Source organism: Pelmatolapia mariae, linkage group LG9 (assembly GCF_036321145.2).
Source record: "Pelmatolapia mariae isolate MD_Pm_ZW linkage group LG9, Pm_UMD_F_2, whole genome shotgun sequence".
Lineage (NCBI taxonomy): Eukaryota > Metazoa > Chordata > Actinopteri > Cichliformes > Cichlidae > Pelmatolapia > Pelmatolapia mariae.
In genome coordinates, this window is record NC_086235.1 from 26,598,692 (window position 1) to 26,619,020 (window position 20,329).

At 46.7% G+C, this 20,329-nt stretch overlaps 10 non-coding genes across 10 annotated transcripts; all 10 read left to right on the forward strand.

The window, feature by feature from the left end:
- Positions 1-1,259: 1,259 nt before the first annotated feature.
- trnas-aga (transfer RNA serine (anticodon AGA)) lies at positions 1,260-1,341 on the forward strand. Its single transcript has one exon. It is a non-coding gene; the product is annotated as a tRNA-Ser (tRNA).
- Positions 1,342-2,716: 1,375 nt separating this feature from the next.
- On the forward strand, positions 2,717-2,788 carry trnag-ucc (transfer RNA glycine (anticodon UCC)). The gene has a single exon. It is a non-coding gene; the product is annotated as a tRNA-Gly (tRNA).
- A 575-nt stretch (positions 2,789-3,363) lies between these two features.
- On the forward strand, positions 3,364-3,445 carry trnas-aga (transfer RNA serine (anticodon AGA)). Its single transcript has one exon. It is a non-coding gene; the product is annotated as a tRNA-Ser (tRNA).
- Positions 3,446-9,010: 5,565 nt separating this feature from the next.
- On the forward strand, positions 9,011-9,082 carry trnag-ucc (transfer RNA glycine (anticodon UCC)). The gene has a single exon. It is a non-coding gene; the product is annotated as a tRNA-Gly (tRNA).
- Positions 9,083-9,657: 575 nt separating this feature from the next.
- Positions 9,658-9,739, forward strand: trnas-aga (transfer RNA serine (anticodon AGA)). Its single transcript has one exon. It is a non-coding gene; the product is annotated as a tRNA-Ser (tRNA).
- A 1,365-nt stretch (positions 9,740-11,104) lies between these two features.
- trnag-ucc (transfer RNA glycine (anticodon UCC)) lies at positions 11,105-11,176 on the forward strand. Its single transcript has one exon. It is a non-coding gene; the product is annotated as a tRNA-Gly (tRNA).
- Positions 11,177-13,861: 2,685 nt separating this feature from the next.
- On the forward strand, positions 13,862-13,943 carry trnas-aga (transfer RNA serine (anticodon AGA)). Its single transcript has one exon. It is a non-coding gene; the product is annotated as a tRNA-Ser (tRNA).
- A 1,365-nt stretch (positions 13,944-15,308) lies between these two features.
- trnag-ucc (transfer RNA glycine (anticodon UCC)) lies at positions 15,309-15,380 on the forward strand. The gene has a single exon. It is a non-coding gene; the product is annotated as a tRNA-Gly (tRNA).
- Positions 15,381-18,064: 2,684 nt separating this feature from the next.
- Positions 18,065-18,146, forward strand: trnas-aga (transfer RNA serine (anticodon AGA)). The gene has a single exon. It is a non-coding gene; the product is annotated as a tRNA-Ser (tRNA).
- Positions 18,147-20,151: 2,005 nt separating this feature from the next.
- On the forward strand, positions 20,152-20,233 carry trnas-aga (transfer RNA serine (anticodon AGA)). Its single transcript has one exon. It is a non-coding gene; the product is annotated as a tRNA-Ser (tRNA).
- Positions 20,234-20,329: the final 96 nt, after the last annotated feature.

A 20,329-nucleotide genomic window follows, 5' to 3' on the forward strand; every position in this document is an offset into this window, starting at 1 on the left:
CCAAATACTTGCCCTCACACACAAGGTCTTGAATAATCACGACCACTTTTGTCTACAAGATCTCACAGTGCCATATCATCCCAACAGACTGCTTTGCTCTCAGACTGCTGGTTTCCGAGGGGATTTAAAAGTACAATGGAAGGAAGAGCCATCACTTTTCAGGCCCCTCTCTGTGGAACCAGCTCCCACTTTGTATTCGAGACACAGACACTTGTTCTCATTTTTTAATTAAGCGTAAAACCTTTTTGCCAAAGTCCAATAACTTGAAAGAGGAGCCAAAGACGTCCTCGTCCCAGATTCGTCCCAAGACAGATTCACACCTATTCGCACCTAGTCTGGTGTGACCTGAAGAACTCGTGTGACCATTGCCACTCTCAAGGTGCTAACAATCACGCAAGAGGTTAAATGCGTGAGAGGCCACACTTGAGTAGCAAAGAAGCTTTGCTGATGAGATTAAATGTGCAGTTGCATGAAAGCACTAGTCTTTTTAGTGATCTACCTTTTGACCAGTTTAGAACCTGACAAGCGTGTAATCACAATGCCCACCTTGTTAATTGTCCTGAAAAGCTGTATAAACCGGACAATGAATCAGTAATGTTGCAGTCTTTCACAGCGATGGTGGTATAGTGGCGAGCATACCTGCCTTCCAAGCAGTTGACCCGGGTTCGATTCACGGCCATCGCAGTTGCCACTAGCAGTGCTGTTCAAGCATGTGGGCTGCGTACTCTTTAACACTAAAAACTTTCTCCGCTCGTTCTGCAAATGCTTACAATGTCAAGCCAGGTGCATTCTTCATCGGCCTCGCTGCTACCGTTTGCTGTGGAAAACCACTGTTCACACAGGCTTTGAGTTCTCATCACTTCATACCTATACCTTCTTACATGAAACTGGGATTGCACACGTTACTTCTTCATAAAGACAGCCAGTCCCACTTTAAACGTTGTGCTGAATGTTTGGAATGAAGATAACATTTTACTAACCATGTACTGATCAGCTCTTTGCGGTGGCAAAATCATCAGCTGTGTGTGTTACTGTTCATGCAAACAAGCAAGCTAATGTCAGCCAGCTAGCTTCAACCGCAGCTGTGCTGCACCGATCTGACGCAACTGCAAAACCACAAGCTTTCGCACCAAAGCCATGCAGCTACCGCATTTACAATCCAGCGTGGCCGTTGTTGTGCACATCCTACTTGAAAGACGTGTGGCGTAGGACTTGGAAGACGTATGTCTTTCAAGTATGTAGTTCGACAGCCAAATGTGGTTGTTGTGGCCGAGCGGTCAAGGCGATGGACTAGAAATCCATTGGGGTCTCCCCGCACAGGTTCGAATCCTGTCGACAACGGTCAGCTGTTTTGCGGCAGTCCAGACGTTGATTTGAGAAGAAGCCACGGCATGGAGATCACCTGAGATGGTGCCAGGAGAAAGAGCCAGGCCTTTGCTTGTGAAAATAGAGCACGCAGAAGCAATGGACCCAGCTATGTCCTGACAAAATTAGGCACATATTCAGTAAACGTGGCATCCTTCAATCGGTCTATTAGCCACCCCAGACGTGCCCCTGTGTAGTCGTCCAGGATCCTGTCTGAGTACCGCCGCCGCAAGCCGATGACTGATGCGTCTGGCAAATGCTGATTGCTTTGCAAGAGGATTGGGATTGGAGGGACAGCGGATTTCACCGGGAATGGGACAACAGCAGAAATAGCTTCAAACATCAAACATTTCTGCATGAAAAGCACAAACAGTGGACAGATTTCATTGTCTGGAACACTGCTTTTCACTTCAGCTCTTTGTATGTAATAACTTTGCTCTTCTCCACAGCTGGCTGACAGACACGCAAAAGCGCAAGCAAGAGTGGCCACAGACCCACTATGCCGGCCTTTGTACACTCTCTCCATCTAATGATAGAGAGGAAGGATGCATTCACTACTTCTAGCCTCCACTATTCAAATTCAGTATTTTCACAGTGTCCTGAAAGCTTCCTGAAAAGTCTTTACACTACTTCCAAAACGCTGCATCCAGAGTACAGTCAGGGACTGGAAGGAGAGAGTATATTTCCCCCATATGGACTTCTCTCTTCATTGGCTCCCTATTAAATACCAAATAAAAATCCAAATACTTGCCCTCACACACAAGGTCTTGAATAATCATGACCACTTTTGTCTACAAGATCTCACAGTGCCATATCATCCCAACAGACTGCTTTGCTCTCAGACTGCTGGTTTCTGAGGGGATTTAAAAGTACAATGGAAGGAAGAGCCATCACTTTTCAGGCCCCTCTCTGTGGAACCAGCTCCCACTTTGTATTCGAGACACAGACACTTGTTCTCATTTTTTAATTAAGCGTAAAACCTTTTTGCCAAAGTCCAATAACTTGAAAGAGGAGCCAAAGACGTCCTCGTCCCAGATTCGTCCCAAGACAGATTCACACCTATTCGCACCTAGTCTGGTGTGACCTGAAGAACTCGTGTGACCATTGCCACTCTCAAGGTGCTAACAATCACGCAAGAGGTTAAATGCGTGAGAGGCCACACTTGAGTAGCAAAGAAGCTTTGCTGATGAGATTAAATGTGCAGTTGCATGAAAGCACTAGTCTTTTTAGTGATCTACCTTTTGACCAGTTTAGAACCTGACAAGCGTGTAATCACAATGCCCACCTTGTTAATTGTCCTGAAAAGCTGTATAAACTGGACAATGAATCAGTAATGTTGCAGTCTTTCACAGCGATGGTGGTATAGTGGCGAGCATAGCTGCCTTCCAAGCAGTTGACCCGGGTTCGATTCCCGGCCATCGCAGTTCCCACTAGCAGTGCTGTTCAAGCATGTGGGCTGCGTGCTCCTTTACACTAAAAACGTTCTCCGCTCTTTCTGCAAATGCTTACAATGTCAAGCCAGGTGCATTCTTCATCGGCCTCGCTGCTACCGTTTGCTGTGGAAAACCACTGTTCACACAGGCTTTGAGTTCTCATCACTTCATACCTATACCTTCTTACATGAAACTGGGATTGGACACGTTACTTCTTCATAAAGACAGCCAGTCCCACTTTAAACGTTGTGCTGAATGTTTGGAATGAAGATAACATTTTACTAACCATGTACTGATCAGCTCTTTGCGGTGGCAAAATCATCAGCTGTGTGTGTTACTGTTCATGCAAACAAGCAAGCCAATGTCAGCCAGCTAGCTTCAACCGCAGCTGTGCTGCACCGATCTGACGCAACTGCAAAACCACAAGCTTTCGCACCAAAGCCATGCAGCTACCGCATTTACAATCCAGCGTGGCCGTTGTTGTGCACATCCTACTTGAAAGACGTGTGGCGTAGGACTTGGAAGACGTATGTCTTTCAAGTATGTAGTTCGACAGCCAAATGTGGTTGTTGTGGCCGAGCGGTCAAGGCGATGGACTAGAAATCCATTGGGGTCTCCCCGCACAGGTTCGAATCCTGTCGACAACGGTCAGCTGTTTTGCGGCAGTCCAGACGTTGATTTGAGAAGAAGCCACGGCATGGAGATCACCTGAGATGGTGCCAGGAGAAAGAGCCAGGCCTTTGCTTGTGAAAATAGAGCACGCAGAAGCAATGGACCCAGCTATGTCCTGACAAAATTAGGCACATATTCAGTAAACGTGGCATCCTTCAATCGGTCTATTAGCCACCCCAGACGTGCCCCTGTGTAGTCGTCCAGGATCCTGTCTGAGTACCGCCGCCGCAAGCCGATGACTGATGCGTCTGGCAAATGCTGATTGCTTTGCAAGAGGACTGGGATTGGGATTGGAGGGACAGCGGATTTCACCGGGAATGGGACAACAGCAGAAGTAGCTTCAAACATTTCTGCATGAAAAGCACAAACAGTGGACACATTTCATTGTCTGGAACACTGCTTTTCACTTCAGCCCTTTGTATGTAATAACTTTGCTCTTCTCCACAGCTGGCTGACAGACACGCAAAAGCGCAAGCAAGAGTGGCCACAGACCCACTATGCCGGTCTTTGTACACTCTCTCCATCTAATGATAGAGAGGAAGGATGCATTCACTACTTCTAGCCTCCACTATTCAAATTCAGTATTTTCACAGTGTCCTAAAAGCTTCCTGAAAAGTCTTTACACTACTTCCAAAACGCTGCATCCAGAGTACAGTCAGGGACTGGAAGGAGAGAGTATATTTCCCCCATATGGACTTCTCTCTTCATTGGCTCCCTATTAAATCCCAAATAAAAATCCAAATACTTGCCCTCACACACAAGGTCTTGAATAATCACGACCACTTTTGTCTACAAGATCTCACAGTGCCATATCATCCCAACAGACTGCTGGTTTCTGAGGGGATTTAAAAGTACAATGGAAGGAAGAGCCATCACTTTTCAGGCCCCTCTCTGTGGAACCAGCTCCCACTTTGTATTCGAGACACAGACACTTGTTCTCATTTTTTAATTAAGCGTAAAACCTTTTTGCCAAAGTCCAATAACTTGAAAGAGGAGCCAAAGACGTCCTCGTCCCAGATTCGTCCCAAGACAGATTCACACCTATTCGCACCTAGTCTGGTGTGACCTGAAGAACTCGTGTGACCATTGCCACTCTCAAGGTGCTAACAATCACGCAAGAGGTTAAATGCGTGAGAGGCCACACTTGAGTAGCAAAGAAGCTTTGCTGATGAGATTAAATGTGCAGTTGCATGAAAGCACTAGTCTTTTTAGTGATCTACCTTTTGACCAGTTTAGAACCTGACAAGCGTGTAATCACAATGCCCACCTTGTTAATTGTCCTGAAAAGCTGTATAAACCGCACAATGAATCAGTAATGTTGCAGTCTTTCACAGCGATGATGGTATAGTGGCGAGCATAGCTGCCTTCCAAGCGGTTGACCCGGGTTCGATTCCCGGCCATCGCAGTTCCCACTAGCAGTGCTGTTCAAGCATGTGGGCTGGGTACTCTTCTACACTAAAAACGTTCTCCGCTCGTTCTGCAAATGCTTACAATGTCAAGCCAGGTGCATTCTTCATCGGCCTCGCTGCTACCGTTTGCTGTGGAAAACCACTGTTCACACAGGCTTTGAGTTCTCATCACTTCATACCTATACCTTCTTACATGAAACTGGGATTGGACACGTTACTTCTTCATAAAGACAGCCAGTCCCACTTTAAACGTTGTGCTGAATGTTTGGAATGAAGATAACATTTTACTAACCATGTACTCATCAGCTCTTTGCGGTGGCAAAATCATCAGCTGTGTGTGTTACTGTTCATGCAAACAAGCAAGCTAATGTCAGCCAGCTAGCTTCAACCGCAGCTGTGCTGCACCGATCTGACGCAACTGCAAAACCACAAGCTTTCGCACCAAAGCCATGCAGCTACCGCATTTACAATCCAGCGTGGCCGTTGTTGTGCACATCCTACTTGAAAGACGTGTGGCGTAGGACTTGGAAGACGTATGTCTTTCAAGTATGTAGTTCGACAGCCAAATGTGGTTGTTGTGGCCGAGCGGTCAAGGCGATGGATTAGAAATCCATTGGGGTCTCCCCGCACAGGTTCGAATCCTGTCGACAACGGTCAGCTGTTTTGCGGCAGTCCAGACGTTGATTTGAGAAGAAGCCACGGCATGGAGATCACCTGAGATGGTGCCAGGAGAAAGAGCCAGGCCTTTGCTTGTGAAAATAGAGCACGCAGAAGCAATGGACCCAGCTATGTCCTGACAAAATTAGGCACATATTCAGTAAACGTGGCATCCTTCAATCGGTCTATTAGCCACCCCAGACGTGCCCCTGTGTAGTCGTCCAGGATCCTGTCTGAGTACCGCCGCCGCAAGCCGATGACTGATGCGTCTGGCAAATGCTGATTGCTTTGCAAGAGGACTGGGATTGGAGGGACAGCGGATTTCACCGGGAATGGGACAACAGCAGAAATAGCTTCAAACATCAAACATTTCTGCATGAAAAGCACAAACAGTGGACACATTTCATTGTCTGGAACACTGCTTTTCACTTCAGCTCTTTGTATGTAATAACTTTGCTCTTCTCCACAGCCGGCTGACAGACACGCAAAAGCGCAAGCAAGAGTGGCCACAGACCCACTATGCCGGCCTTTGTACACTCTCTCCATCTAATGATAGAGAGGAAGGATGCATTCACTACTTCTAGCCTCCACTATTCAAATTCAGTATTTTCACAGTGTCCTAAAAGCTTCCTGAAAAGTCTTTACACTACTTCCAAAACGCTGCATCCAGAGTACAGTCAGGGACTGGAAGGAGAGAGTATATTTCCCCCATATGGACTTCTCTCTTCATTGGCTCCCTATTAAATCCCAAATAAAAATCCAAATACTTGCCCTCACACACAAGGTCTTGAATAATCACGACCACTTTTGTCTACAAGATCTCACAGTGCCATATCATCCCAACAGACTGCTTTGCTCTCAGACTGCTGGTTTCTGAGGGGATTTAAAAGTACAATGGAAGGAAGAGCCATCACTTTTCAGGCCCCTCTCTGTGGAACCAGCTCCCACTTTGTATTCGAGACACAGACACTTGTTCTCATTTTTTAATTAAGCGTAAAACCTTTTTGCCAAAGTCCAATAACTTGAAAGAGGAGCCAAAGACGTCCTCGTCCCAGATTCGTCCCAAGACAGATTCACACCTATTCGCACCTAGTCTGGTGTGACCTGAAGAACTCGTGTGACCATTGCCACTCTCAAGGTGCTAACAATCACGCAAGAGGTTAAATGCGTGAGAGGCCACACTTGAGTAGCAAAGAAGCTTTGCTGATGAGATTAAATGTGCAGTTGCATGAAAGCACTAGTCTTTTTAGTGATCTACCTTTTGACCAGTTTAGAACCTGACAAGCGTGTAATCACAATGCCCACCTTGTTAATTGTCCTGAAAAGCTGTATAAACCGGACAATGAATCAGTAATGTTGCAGTCTTTCACAGCGATGATGGTATAGTGGCGAGCATAGCTGCCTTCCAAGCGGTTGACCCGGGTTCGATTCCCGGCCATCGCAGTTCCCACTAGCAGTGCTGTTCAAGCATGTGGGCTGGGTACTCTTCTACACTAAAAACGTTCTCCGCTCGTTCTGCAAATGCTTACAATGTCAAGCCAGGTGCATTCTTCATCGGCCTCGCTGCTACCGTTTGCTGTGGAAAACCACTGTTCACACAGGCTTTGAGTTCTCATCACTTCATACCTATACCTTCTTACATGAAACTGGGATTGGACACGTTACTTCTTCATAAAGACAGCCAGTCCCACTTTAAACGTTGTGCTGAATGTTTGGAATGAAGATAACATTTTACTAACCATGTACTCATCAGCTCTTTGCGGTGGCAAAATCATCAGCTGTGTGTGTTACTGTTCATGCAAACAAGCAAGCTAATGTCAGCCAGCTAGCTTCAACCGCAGCTGTGCTGCACCGATCTGACGCAACCGCAAAACCACAAGCTTTCGCACCAAAGCCATGCAGCTACCGCATTTACAATCCAGCGTGGCCGTTGTTGTGCACATCCTACTTGAAAGACGTGTGGCGTAGGACTTGGAAGACGTATGTCTTTCAAGTATGTAGTTCGACAGCCAAATGTGGTTGTTGTGGCCGAGCGGTCAAGGCGATGGACTAGAAATCTATTGGGGTCTCCCCGCACAGGTTCGAATCCTGTCGACAACGGTCAGCTGTTTTGCGGCAGTCCAGACGTTGATTTGAGAAGAAGCCACGGCATGGAGATCACCTGAGATGGTGCCAGGAGAAAGAGCCAGGCCTTTGCTTGTGAAAATAGAGCACGCAGAAGCAATGGACCCAGCTATGTCCTGACAAAATTAGGCACATATTCAGTAAACGTGGCATCCTTCAATCGGTCTATTAGCCACCCCAGACGTGCCCCTGTGTAGTCGTCCAGGATCCTGTCTGAGTACCGCCGCCGCAAGCCGATGACTGATGCGTCTGGCAAATGCTGATTGCTTTGCAAGAGGACTGGGATTGGAGGGACAGCGGATTTCACCGGGAATGGGACAACAGCAGAAATAGCTTCAAACATCAAACATTTCTGCATGAAAAGCACAAACAGTGGACACATTTCATTGTCTGGAACACTGCTTTTCACTTCAGCTCTTTGTATGTAATAACTTTGCTCTTCTCCACAGCTGGCTGACAGACACGCAAAAGTGCAAGCAAGAGTGGCCACAGACCCACTATGCCGGCCTTTGTACACTCTCTCCATCTAATGATAGAGAGGAAGGATGCATTCACTACTTCTAGCCTCCACTATTCAAATTCAGTATTTTCACAGTGTCCTAAAAGCTTCCTGAAAAGTCTTTACACTACTTCCAAAACGCTGCATCCAGAGTACAGTCAGGGACTGGAAGGAGAGAGTATATTTCCCCCATATGGACTTCTCTCTTCATTGGCTCCCTATTAAATCCCAAATAAAAATCCAAATACTTGCCCTCACACACAAGGTCTTGAATAATCACGCCACTTTTGTCTACAAGATCTCACAGTGCCATATCATCCCAACAGACTGCTTTGCTCTCAGACTGCTGGTTTCTGAGGGGATTTAAAAGTACAATGGAAGGAAGAGCCATCACTTTTCAGGCCCCTCTCTGTGGAACCAGCTCCCACTTTGTATTCGAGACACAGACACTTGTTCTCATTTTTTAATTAAGCGTAAAACCTTTTTGCCAAAGTCCAATAACTTGAAAGAGGAGCCAAAGACGTCCTCGTCCCAGATTCGTCCCAAGACAGATTCACACCTATTCGCACCTAGTCTGGTGTGACCTGAAGAACTCGTGTGACCATTGCCACTCTCAAGGTGCTAACAATCACGCAAGAGGTTAAATGCGTGAGAGGCCACACTTGAGTAGCAAAGAAGCTTTGCTGATGAGATTAAATGTGCAGTTGCATGAAAGCACTAGTCTTTTTAGTGATCTACCTTTTGACCAGTTTAGAACCTGACAAGCGTGTAATCACAATGCCCACCTTGTTAATTGTCCTGAAAAGCTGTATAAACCGGACAATGAATCAGTAACGTTGCAGTCTTTCACAGCGATGGTGGTATAGTGGCGAGCATAACTGCCTTCCAAGCAGTTGACCCGGGTTCGATTCCCAGCCATCGCAGTTCCCACTAGCAGTGCTGTTCAAGCATGTGGGCTGGGTACTCTTTTACACTAAAAACGTTATCCGCTCGTTCTGCAAATGCTTACAATGTCAAGCCAGGTGCATTCTTCATCGGCCTCGCTGCTACCGTTTGCTGTGGAAAACCACTGTTCACACAGGCTTTGAGTTCTCATCACTTCATACCTATACCTTCTTACATGAAACTGGGATTGGACACGTTACTTCTTCATAAAGACAGCCAGTCCCACTTTAAACGTTGTGCTGAATGTTTGGAATGAAGATAACATTTTACTAACCATGTACTGATCAGCTCTTTGCGGTGGCAAAATCATCAGCTGTGTGTGTTACTGTTCATGCAAACAAGCAAGCCAATGTCAGCCAGCTAGCTTCAACCGCAGCTGTGCTGCACCGATCTGACGCAACTGCAAAACCACAAGCTTTCGCACCAAAGCCATGCAGCTACCGCATTTACAATCCAGCGTGGCCGTTGTTGTGCACATCCTACTTGAAAGACGTGTGGCGTAGGACTTGGAAGACGTATGTCTTTCAAGTATGTAGTTCGACAGCCAAATGTGGTTGTTGTGGCCGAGCGGTCAAGGCGATGGACTAGAAATCCATTGGGGTCTCCCCGCACAGGTTCGAATCCTGTCGACAACGGTCAGCTGTTTTGCGGCAGTCCAGACGTTGATTTGAGAAGAAGCCACGGCATGGAGATCACCTGAGATGGTGCCAGGAGAAAGAGCCAGGCCTTTGCTTGTGAAAATAGAGCACGCAGAAGCAATGGACCCAGCTATGTCCTTACAAAATTAGGCACATATTCAGTAAACGTGGCATCCTTCAATCGGTCTATTAGCCACCCCAGACGTGCCCCTGTGTAGTCGTCCAGGATCCTGTCTGAGTACCGCCGCCGCAAGCCGATGACTGATGCGTCTGGCAAATGCTGATTGCTTTGCAAGAGGACTGGGATTGGGATTGGAGGGACAGCGCATTTCACCGGGAATGGGACAACAGCAGAAGTAGCTTCAAACATCAAACATTTCTGCATGAAAAGCACAAACAGTGGACACATTTCATTGTCTGGAACACTGCTTTTCACTTCAGCTCTTTGTATGTAATAACTTTGCTCTTCTCCACAGCTGGCTGACAGACACGCAAAAGCGCAAGCAAGAGTGGCCACAGACCCACTATGCCGGCCTTTGTACACTCTCTCCATCTAATGATAGAGAGGAAGGATGCATTCACTACTTCTAGCCTCCACTATTCAAATTCAGTATTTTCACAGTGTCCTAAAAGCTTCCTGAAAAGTCTTTACACTACTTCCAAAACGCTGCATCCAGAGTACAGTCAGGGACTGGAAGGAGAGAGTATATTTCCCCCATATGGACTTCTCTCTTCATTGGCTCCCTATTAAATCCCAAATAAAAATCCAAATACTTGCCCTCACACACAAGGTCTTGAATAATCACGACCACTTTTGTCTACAAGATCTCACAGTGCCATATCATCCCAACAGACTGCTGGTTTCTGAGGGGATTTAAAAGTACAATGGAAGGAAGAGCCATCACTTTTCAGGCCCCTCTCTGTGGAACCAGCTCCCACTTTGTATTCGAGACACAGACACTTGTTCTCATTTTTTAATTAAGCGTAAAACCTTTTTGCCAAAGTCCAATAACTTGAAAGAGGAGCCAAAGACGTCCTCGTCCCAGATTCGTCCCAAGACAGATTCACACCTATTCGCACCTAGTCTGGTGTGACCTGAAGAACTCGTGTGACCATTGCCACTCTCAAGGTGCTAACAATCACGCAAGAGGTTAAATGCGTGAGAGGCCACACTTGAGTAGCAAAGAAGCTTTGCTGATGAGATTAAATGTGCAGTTGCATGAAAGCACTAGTCTTTTTAGTGATCTACCTTTTGACCAGTTTAGAACCTGACAAGCGTGTAATCACAATGCCCACCTTGTTAATTGTCCTGAAAAGCTGTATAAACCGGACAATGAATCAGTAACGTTGCAGTCTTTCACAGCGATGGTGGTATAGTGGCGAGCATAGCTGCCTTCCAAGCAGTTGACCCGGGTTCGATTCCCGGCCATCGCAGTTCCCACTAGCAGTGCTGTTCAAGCATGTGGGCTGGGTGCTCTTTTACACTAAAAACGTTCTCCGCTCTTTCTGCAAATGCTTACAATGTCAAGCCAGGTGCATTCTTCATCGGCCACGCTGCTACCGTTTGCTGTGGAAAACCACTGTTCACACAGGCTTTGAGTTCTCATCACTTCATACCTATACCTTCTTACATGAAACTGGGATTGGACACGTTACTTCTTCATAAAGACAGCCAGTCCCACTTTAAACGTTGTGCTGAATGTTTGGAATGAAGATAACATTTTACTAACCATGTACTCATCAGCTCTTTGCGGTGGCAAAATCATCAGCTGTGTGTGTTACTGTTCATGCAAACAAGCAAGCTAATGTCAGCCAGCTAGCTTCAACCGCAGCTGTGCTGCACCGATCTGACGCAACTGCAAAACCACAAGCTTTCGCACCAAAGCCATGCAGCTACCGCATTTACAATCCAGAGTGGCCGTTGTTGTGCACATCCTACTTGAAAGACGTGTGGCGTAGGACTTGGAAGACGTATGTCTTTCAAGTATGTAGTTCGCCAGCCATATGTGGTTGTTGTGGCCGAGCGGTCAAGGCGATGGACTAGAAGTCCATTGGGGTCTCCCCGCACAGGTTCGAATCCTGTCGACAACGGTCAGCTGTTTTGCGGCAGTCCAGACGTTGATTTCAGAAGAAGCCACGGCATGGAGATCACCTGAGATGGTGCCAGGAGAAAGAGCCAGGCCTTTGCTTGTGAAAATAGAGCACGCAGAAGCAATGGACCCAGCTATGTCCTGACAAAATTAGGCACATATTCAGTAAACGTGGCATCCTTCAATCGGTCTATTAGCCACCCCAGACGTGCCCCTGTGTAGTCGTCCAGGATCCTGTCTGAGTACCGCCGCCGCAAGCCGATGACTGATGCGTCTGGCAAATGCTGATTGCTTTGCAAGAGGACTGGGATTGGGATTGGAGGGACAGCGCATTTCACCGGGAATGGGACAACAGCAGAAGTAGCTTCAAACATCAAACATTTCTGCATGAAAAGCACAAACAGTGGACACATTTCATTGTCTGGAACACTGCTTTTCACTTCAGCTCTTTGTATGTAATAACTTTGCTCTTCTCCACAGCTGGCTGACAGACACGCAAAAGCGCAAGCAAGAGTGGCCACAGACCCACTATGCCAGCCTTTGTACACTCTCTCCATCTAATGATAGAGAGGAAGGATGCATTCACTACTTCTAGCCTCCACTATTCAAATTCAGTATTTTCACAGTGTCCTAAAAGCTTCCTGAAAAGTCTTTACACTACTTCCAAAACGCTGCATCCAGAGTACAGTCAGGGACTGGAAGGAGAGAGTATATTTCCCCCATATGGACTTCTCTCTTCATTGGCTCCCTATTAAATCCCAAATAAAAATCCAAATACTTGCCCTCACACACAAGGTCTTGAATAATCACGACCACTTTTGTCTACAAGATCTCACAGTGCCATATCATCCCAACAGACTGCTTTGCTCTCAGACTGCTGGTTTCTGAGGGGATTTAAAAGTACAATGGAAGGAAGAGCCATCACTTTTCAGGCCCCTCTCTGTGGAACCAGCTCCCACTTTGTATTCGAGACACAGACACTTGTTCTCATTTTTTAATTAAGCGTAAAACCTTTTTGCCAAAGTCCAATAACTTGAAAGAGGAGCCAAAGACGTCCTCGTCCCAGATTCGTCCCAAGACAGATTCACACCTATTCGCACCTAGTCTGGTGTGACCTGAAGAACTCGTGTGACCATTGCCACTCTCAAGGTGCTAACAATCACGCAAGAGGTTAAATGTGTGAGAGGCCACACTTGAGTAGCAAAGAAGCTTTGCTGATGAGATTAAATGTGCAGTTGCATGAAAGCACTAGTCTTTTTAGTGATCTACCTTTTGACCAGTTTAGAACCTGACAAGCGTGTAATCACAATGCCCACCTTGTTAATTGTCCTGAAAAGCTGTATAAACCGGACAATGAATCAGTAATGTTGCAGTTTTTCACAGCGATGGTGCTATAGTGGCGAGCATAGCTGCCTTCCGAGCAGTTGACCCGGGTTCCATTCCCGGCCATCGCAGTTCCCACTAGCAGTGCTGTTCAAGCATGTGGGCTGCTTGCTCTTTTACACTAAAAACGTTCTCCGCTCTTTCTGCAAATGCTTACAATGTCAAGCCAGGTGCATTCTTCATCGGCCTCGCTGCTACCGTTTGCTGTGGAAAACCACTGTTCACACAGGCTTTGAGTTCTCATCACTTCATACCTATACCTTCTTACATGAAACTGGGATCGGACACGTTACTTCTTCATAAAGACAGCCAGTCCCACTTTAAACGTTGTGCTGAATGTTTGGAATGAAGATAACATTTTACTAACCATGTACTGATCAGCTCTTTGCGGTGGCAAAATCATCAGCTGTGTGTGTTACTGTTCATGCAAACAAGCAAGCTAATGTCAGCCAGCTAGCTTCAACCGCAGCTGTGCTGCACCGATCTGACGCAACTGCAAAACCACAAGCTTTCGCACCAAAGCCATGCAGCTACCGCATTTACAATCCAGCGAGGCCATTGTTGTGCACATCCTACTTGAAAGACGTGTGGCGTAGGACTTGGAAGACGTATGTCTTTCAAGTATGTAGTTCGACAGCCAAATGTGGTTGTTGTGGCCGAGCGGTCAAGGCGATGGACTAGAAATCCATTGGGGTCTCCCCGCACAGGTTCGAATCCTGTCGACAACGGTCAGCTGTTTTGCGGCAGTCCAGACGTTGATTTCAGAAGAAGCCACGGCATGGAGATCACCTGAGATGGTGCCAGGAGAAAGAGCCAGGCCTTTGCTTGTGAAAATAGAGCACGCAGAAGCAATGGACCCAGCTATGTCCTGACAAAATTAGGCACATATTCAGTAAACGTGGCATCCTTCAATCGGTCTATTAGCCACCCCAGACGTGCCCCTGTGTAGTCGTCCAGGATCCTGTCTGAGTACCGCCGCCGCAAGCCGATGACTGATGCGTCTGGCAAATGCTGATTGCTTTGCAAGAGGACTGGGATTGGGATTGGAGGGACAGCGGATTTCACCGGGAATGGGACAACAGCAGAAGTAGCTTCAAACATCAAACATTTCTGCATGAAAAGCACAAACAGTGGACACATTTCATTGTCTGGAACACTGCTTTTCACTTCAGCTCTTTGTATGTAATAACTTTGCTCTTCTCCACAGCTGGCTGACAGACACGCAAAAGCGCAAGCAAGAGTGGCCACAGACCCACTATGCCAGCCTTTGTACACTCTCTCCATCTAATGATAGAGAGGAAGGATGCATTCACTACTTCTAGCCTCCACTATTCAAATTCAGTATTTTCACAGTGTCCTAAAAGCTTCCTGAAAAGTCTTTACACTACTTCCAAAACGCTGCATCCAGAGTACAGTCAGGGACTGGAAGGAGAGAGTATATTTCCCCCATATGGACTTCTCTCTTCATTGGCTCCCTATTAAATCCCAAATAAAAATCCAAATACTTGCCCTCACACACAAGGTCTTGAATAATCACGACCACTTTTGTCTACAAGATCTCACAGTGCCATATCATCCCAACAGACTGCTGGTTTCTGAGGGGATTTAAAAGTACAATGGAAGGAAGAGCCATCACTTTTCAGGCCCCTCTCTGTGGAACCAGCTCCCACTTTGTATTCGAGACACAGACACTTGTTCTCATTTTTTAATTAAGCGTAAAACCTTTTTGCCAAAGTCCAATAACTTGAAAGAGGAGCCAAAGACGTCCTCGTCCCAGATTCGTCCCAAGACAGATTCACACCTATTCGCACCTAGTCTGGTGTGACCTGAAGAACTCGTGTGACCATTGCCACTCTCAAGGTGCTAACAATCACGCAAGAGGTTAAATGCGTGAGAGGCCACACTTGAGTAGCAAAGAAGCTTTGCTGATGAGATTAAATGTGCAGTTGCATGAAAGCACTAGTCTTTTTAGTGATCTACCTTTTGACCAGTTTAGAACCTGACAAGCGTGTAATCACAATGCCCACCTTGTTAATTGTCCTGAAAAGCTGTATAAACCGGACAATGAATCAGTAACGTTGCAGTCTTTCACAGCGATGGTGGTATAGTGGCGAGCATAGCTGCCTTCCAAGCAGTTGACCCGGGTTCGATTCCCGGCCATCGCAGTTCCCACTAGCAGTGCTGTTCAAGCATGTGGGCTGGGTGCTCTTTTACACTAAAAACGTTCTCCGCTCTTTCTGCAAATGCTTACAATGTCAAGCCAGGTGCATTCTTCATCGGCCTCGCTGCTACCGTTTGCTGTGGAAAACCACTGTTCACACAGGCTTTGAGTTCTCATCACTTCATACCTATACCTTCTTACATGAAACTGGGATTGGACACGTTACTTCTTCATAAAGACAGCCAGTCCCACTTTAAACGTTGTGCTGAATGTTTGGAATGAAGATAACATTTTACTAACCATGTACTCATCAGCTCTTTGCGGTGGCAAAATCATCAGCTGTGTGTGTTACTGTTCATGCAAACAAGCAAGCTAATGTCAGCCAGCTAGCTTCAACCGCAGCTGTGCTGCACCGATCTGACGCAACTGCAAAACCACAAGCTTTCGCACCAAAGCCATGCAGCTACCGCATTTACAATCCAGAGTGGCCGTTGTTGTGCACATCCTACTTGAAAGACGTGTGGCGTAGGACTTGGAAGACGTATGTCTTTCAAGTATGTAGTTCGCCAGCCATATGTGGTTGTTGTGGCCGAGCGGTCAAGGCGATGGACTAGAAGTCCATTGGGGTCTCCCCGCACAGGTTCGAATCCTGTCGACAACGGTCAGCTGTTTTGCGGCAGTCCAGACGTTGATTTCAGAAGAAGCCACGGCATGGAGATCACCTGAGATGGTGCCAGGAGAAAGAGCCAGGCCTTTGCTTGTGAAAATAGAGCACGCAGAAGCAATGGACCCAGCTATGTCCTGACAAAATTAGGCACATATTCAGTAAACGTGGCATCCTTCAATCGGTCTATTAGCCACCCCAGACGTGCCCCTGTGTAGTCGTCCAGGATCCTGTCTGAGTACCGCCGCCGCAAGCCGATGACTGATGCGTCTGGCAAATGCTGATTGCTTTGCAAGAGGACTGGGATTGGGATTGGAGGGACAGCGGATTTCACCGGGAATGGGACAACAGCAGAAATAGCTTCAAACATCAAACATTTCTGCATGAAAAGCACAAACAGTGGACACATTTCATTGTCTGGAACACTGCTTTTCACTTCAGCTCTTTGTATGTAATAACTTTGCTCTTCTCCACAGCTGGCTGACAGACACGCAAAAGCGCAAGCAAGAGTGGCCACAGACCCACTATGCCAGCCTTTGTACACTCTCTCCATCTAATGATAGAGAGGAAGGATGCATTCACTACTTCTAGCCTCCACTATTCAAATTCAGTATTTTCACAGTGTCCTAAAAGCTTCCTGAAAAGTCTTTACACTACTTCCAAAACGCTGCATCCAGAGTACAGTCAGGGACTGGAAGGAGAGAGTATATTTCCCCCATATGGACTTCTCTCTTCATTGGCTCCCTATTAAATCCCAAATAAAAATCCAAATACTTGCCCTCACACACAAGGTCTTGAATAATCACGACCACTTTTGTCTACAAGATCTCACAGTGCCATATCATCCCAACAGACTGCTTTGCTCTCAGACTGCTGGTTTCCGAGGGGATTTAAAAGTACAATGGAAGGAAGAGCCATCACTTTTCAGGCCCCTCTCTGTGGAACCAGCTCCCACTTTGTATTCGAGACACAGACACTTGTTCTCATTTTTTAATTAAGCGTAAAACCTTTTTGCCAAAGTCCAATAACTTGAAAGAGGAGCCAAAGACGTCCTCGTCCCAGATTCGTCCCAAGACAGATTCACACCTATTCGCACCTAGTCTGGTGTGACCTGAAGAACTCGTGTGACCATTGCCACTCTCAAGGTGCTAACAATCACGCAAGAGGTTAAATGCGTGAGAGGCCACACTTGAGTAGCAAAGAAGCTTTGCTGATGAGATTAAATGTGCAGTTGCATGAAAGCACTAGTCTTTTTAGTGATCTACCTTTTGACCAGTTTAGAACCTGACAAGCGTGTAATCACAATGCCCACCTTGTTAATTGTCCTGAAAAGCTGTATAAACCGGACAATGAATCAGTAATGTTGCAGTCTTTCACAGCGATGATGGTATAGTGGCGAGCATAGCTGCCTTCCAAGCAGTTGACCCGGGTTCGATTCCCTCCATCGCAGTTCCCACTAGCAGTGCTGTTCAAGCATGTGGGCTGGGTACTCTTTTACACTAAAAACGTTCTCCGCTCTTTCTGCAAATGCTTACAATGTCAAGCCAGGTGCATTCTTCATCGGCCTCGCTGCTACCGTTTGCTGTGGAAAACCACTGTTCACACAGGCTTTGAGTTCTCATCACTTCATACCTATACCTTCTTACATGAAACTGGGATTGGACACGTTACTTCTTCATAAAGACAGCCAGTCCCACTTTAAACGTTGTGCTGAATGTTTGGAATGAAGATAACATTTTACTAACCATGTACTGATCAGCTCTTTGCGGTGGCAAAATCATCAGCTGTGTGTGTTACTGTTCATGCAAACAAGCAAGCTAATGTCAGCCAGCTAGCTTCAACCGCAGCTGTGCTGCACCGATCTGACGCAACTGCAAAACCACAAGCTTTCGCACCAAAGCCATGCAGCTACCGCATTTACAATCCAGCGTGGCCGTTGTTGTGCACATCCTACTTGAAAGACGTGTGGCGTAGGACTTGGAAGACGTATGTCTTTCAAGTATGTAGTTCGACAGCCAAATGTGGTTGTTGTGGCCGAGCGGTCAAGGCGATGGACTAGAAATCCATTGGGGTCTCCCCGCACAGGTTCGAATCCTGTCGACAACGGTCAGCTGTTTTGCGGCAGTCCAGACGTTGATTTCAGAAGAAGCCACGGCATGGAGATCACCTGAGATGGTGCCAGGAGAAAGAGCCAGGCCTTTGCTTGTGAAAATAGAGCACGCAGAAGCAATGGACCCAGCTATGTCCTGACAAAATTAGGCACATATTCAGTAAACGTGGCATCCTTCAATCGGTCTATTAGCCACCCCAGACGTGCCCCTGTGTAGTCGTCCAGGATCCTGTCTGAGTACCGCCGCCGCAAGCCGATGACTGATGCGTCTGGCAAATGCTGATTGCTTTGCAAGAGGACTGGGATTGGGATTGGAGGGACAGCGCATTTCACCGGGAATGGGACAACAGCAGAAGTAGCTTCAAACATTTCTGCATGAAAAGCACAAACAGTGGACACATTTCATTGTCTGGAACACTGCTTTTCACTTCAGCTCTTTGTATGTAATAACTTTGCTCTTCTCCACAGCTGGCTGACAGACACGCAAAAGCGCAAGCAAGAGTGGCCACAGACCCACTATGCCGGTCTTTGTACACTCTCTCCATCTAATGATAGAGAGGAAGGATGCATTCACTACTTCTAGCCTCCACTATTCAAATTCAGTATTTTCACAGTGTCCTAAAAGCTTCCTGAAAAGTCTTTACACTACTTCCAAAACGCTGCATCCAGAGTACAGTCAGGGACTGGAAGGAGAGAGTATATTTCCCCCATATGGACTTCTCTCTTCATTGGCTCCCTATTAAATCCCAAATAAAAATCCAAATACTTGCCCTCACACACAAGGTCTTGAATAATCACGACCACTTTTGTCTACAAGATCTCACAGTGCCATATCATCCCAACAGACTGCTGGTTTCTGAGGGGATTTAAAAGTACAATGGAAGGAAGAGCCATCACTTTTCAGGCCCCTCTCTGTGGAACCAGCTCCCACTTTGTATTCGAGACACAGACACTTGTTCTCATTTTTTAATTAAGCGTAAAACCTTTTTGCCAAAGTCCAATAACTTGAAAGAGGAGCCAAAGACGTCCTCGTCCCAGATTCGTCCCAAGACAGATTCACACCTATTCGCACCTAGTCTGGTGTGACCTGAAGAACTCGTGTGACCATTGCCACTCTCAAGGTGCTAACAATCACGCAAGAGGTTAAATGTGTGAGAGGCCACACTTGAGTAGCAAAGAAGCTTTGCTGATGAGATTAAATGTGCAGTTGCATGAAAGCACTAGTCTTTTTAGTGATCTACCTTTTGACCAGTTTAGAACCTGACAAGCGTGTAATCACAATGCCCACCTTGTTAATTGTCCTGAAAAGCTGTATAAACCGGACAATGAATCAGTAATGTTGCAGTTTTTCACAGCGATGATGGTATAGTGGCGAGCATAGCTGCCTTCCGAGCAGTTGACCCGGGTTCCATTCCCGGCCATCGCAGTTCCCACTAGCAGTGCTGTTTAAGCATGTGGGCTGCTTGCTCTTTTACACTAAAAACGTTCTCCGCTCTTTCTGCAAATGCTTACAATGTCAAGCCAGGTGCATTCTTCATCGGCCTCGCTGCTACCGTTTGCTGTGGAAAACCACTGTTCACACAGGCTTTGAGTTCTCATCACTTCATACCTATACCTTCTTACATGAAACTGGGATCGGACACGTTACTTCTTCATAAAGACAGCCAGTCCCACTTTAAACGTTGTGCTGAATGTTTGGAATGAAGATAACATTTTACTAACCATGTACTGATCAGCTCTTTGCGGTGGCAAAATCATCAGCTGTGTGTGTTACTGTTCATGCAAACAAGCAAGCTAATGTCAGCCAGCTAGCTTCAACCGCAGCTGTGCTGCACCGATCTGACGCAACTGCAAAACCACAAGCTTTCGCACCAAAGCCATGCAGCTACCGCATTTACAATCCAGCGAGGCCATTGTTGTGCACATCCTACTTGAAAGACGTGTGGCGTAGGACTTGGAAGACGTATGTCTTTCAAGTATGTAGTTCGACAGCCAAATGTGGTTGTTGTGGCCGAGCGGTCAAGGCGATGGACTAGAAATCCATTGGGGTCTCCCCGCACAGGTTCGAATCCTGTCGACAACGGTCAGCTGTTTTGCGGCAGTCCAGACGTTGATTTCAGAAGAAGCCACGGCATGGAGATCACCTGAGATGGTGCCAGGAGAAAGAGCCAGGCCTTTG